General features: G+C 40.4%; 1 protein-coding gene across 2 annotated transcripts in view; it reads right to left on the reverse strand.

Moving 5' to 3' along the window:
• pcsk5a (proprotein convertase subtilisin/kexin type 5a) overlaps positions 1-2,500 on the reverse strand; it is a 51,668-nt gene that overhangs the window by 19,191 nt on the left and 29,977 nt on the right. The window lies entirely within an intron of this gene.

Genomic DNA, 2,500 nt, shown 5'->3' on the forward strand with positions numbered 1-2,500 from the left:
ATGTACAGTCATGGCCAAAAGTATTGGCACCCCTTCAATTCTGATAGAAAATACTCAATTTATTCCAGAAAATGGTTGCTATCACAAATTCTTTGCTATTAATATCTTCATTTGTTTTTCTTGCAATGAAAAAACACAAAATAGAATGAAAAAAAGTCAAATGAATGATCATTTTACACAAAACTCCAAAAATGGGCCGGACAAAAGTATTGACACCCTCAGCCTAATACTTGGTAGCACAACCTTTAGACAAAATATCTGCGAACAGCCACTTGCGGTAACCATCAATGAGCTTCCTACAACACTCTGCTGGAATTTTAGACCATCCTTCTTGAGTTTTGAAGGGTGCTTTCTCCAAACTGCCACTGTGAGACCCCTCCACATGTTTTCTATGGGATTAGGGGGTGGACTCCTACATTATGCAGCAAAATTTGTTGATAATCTTCAGACTTCATAATTCCATGCACATGGTCAAGCAGTCCAGTGCCAGAGGCAGCAAAGCAACCTCAAAACATCAGGGAACCTCTGCCATGTTTGACTGTACAGACCGTATTCTTTTCTTTGAAGGCCTCAGTGTTTTCCTCTCCATTCAAATGAATGCAGGAAAAAAGATGAGGCCTTCAAAGAAAATAACTTGGTCCGTACAGTCAAAAATGGCAGAGGTTCCCCGATGTTTTGAGGTTGCTTTGCTGCCTCTGGCACTGGACTGCTTGACCGTGTGCATGAAATTATGAAGTCTAAAGACTATCAACAAATTTTGCTGCATAATGTAGGAGTCCACCCCCTAATCCCATAGAAAACATGTGGAGGGGTCTCACAGTGGCGGTTTGGAGAAAGCACCCTTCAAATCTCAAGAAGGATGGTCTAAAATTCCAGCAGAGTGTTGTAGGAAGCTCATTGATGGTTACCGCAAGTGGTTCTTCGCAGATATTTTGTCTAAAGGTTGTGCTACCAAGTATTAGGCTGAGGGTGTCAATACTTTTGTCCGGCCCATTTTTGGAGTTTTGTGTAAAATGATCATTCATTTGACTTTTTTTCATTCTCTTTTGTGTTTTTTCATTTCAAGAAAAACAAATGAAGATATTAATAACAAAGAATTTGTGATTGCAACCATTTTCTGGAAGAAATTGAGTATTTTCTAACAGAATTGAAGGGGTGCCAATACTTTTGGCCATGACTGTATTATTGACTTGATTGATATGAATATATTTCAGTTGGACTCCTAGGGTTAAATCATTGAGGGGGTCCTAAGGAAGTAGTAGTAGTTTGTGTGTGTGCGCGCATGTGTAAGTGGGATTAAAATTATTGTTTGCCATCTTTATCTGAAGAGCAGACTGAGTGTCTGAACCTGCTAATGCTAGCATGCTAACATTGGGACAGTTATGTGTGGCCCAGTTCAAGGGTTTATCTCTTCTCCCCTAAATTTTCTAACCACAATTTTCTTTTTGGATGTTATAGATATGACCCACTGCAAATTTTTAAAACTCTTAATGAATGTTGGTTCAATACCTAAATGCCCAGAAATGAGCTCTCAATTGTAGAGTGATCTCATTCTGACCATGGTTTTTATGATTTTCCTGTTTTTGAATCTAAATAAGACATATATAACATTGTTTTTATGGTAAGTTTTGCACATATTTTCAAAGTTCAGTTTGTATACATCACACACAAATAGGTGGATTGGCCCATAACACCATTATGTCCAGGCAGTACAGCATTTTACTACTATTGGCTGGTTTTGGGCAGCCATCTTGGATTTACCCCATAAAAATGACCTTAATGACATTGAAATTTGGGGCACCCCTTCTGAAATGATGGAGAACACCCTAAGGAAGGTCTACACCGATTTTGGTGCTTCTATCCAGCGCGTAACGATTAGGCCCTTTTTGGACGCTAAGAAACCCAGCTAATTACATTGCACTTAGCTGACGCTTTCATTTATTCAAAGCGACGAAATGTATTACTTTTCAGGGTATTAGTTACAGGCCCTGGAGCAATGTGGGGTTAGGTGCCTTGCTCAAGGGCACTTCAGCCATGGATGGAGATGTAGGGAGAGGTCAGGGGGGATTCGAACCTGCAACCCCTTGATTGAAAGACCAACTCTCTAACCACTATGCCACGGCTGCCCTGTATCAACACAGTTACCCTTGAATCACAGACCAAAATAACACGTCCTTCCATGCATATGCCTACTATATCACAAAAATACTTACACACATCTGTATGTAGTGTATGTGAACTAAATAACCGTGAATATACTACATCACTACATTGTTTTTGGGTAGTGTGTTTAGTGTGTGTGTGTTTTCGTTCACCCATTCCACCACCACACAAATGATTCCTCGCTGTGAATCTACTCCCCCTACTGGATACATTGGAAATGGTGGACAAACTGAGAACGTTAAAGCCCTGGCAGGTTATCACCAGTGCATTTGACACGCATCATTTTGCCCTGGATTGTGGCCCAGGTCTGTTTCAACTAGGGGTGGGTGATATGTCA

This window comes from Engraulis encrasicolus, chromosome 11 (assembly GCF_034702125.1).
Source record: "Engraulis encrasicolus isolate BLACKSEA-1 chromosome 11, IST_EnEncr_1.0, whole genome shotgun sequence".
In the NCBI taxonomy this organism is placed as follows: Eukaryota; Metazoa; Chordata; class Actinopteri; order Clupeiformes; family Engraulidae; genus Engraulis; species Engraulis encrasicolus.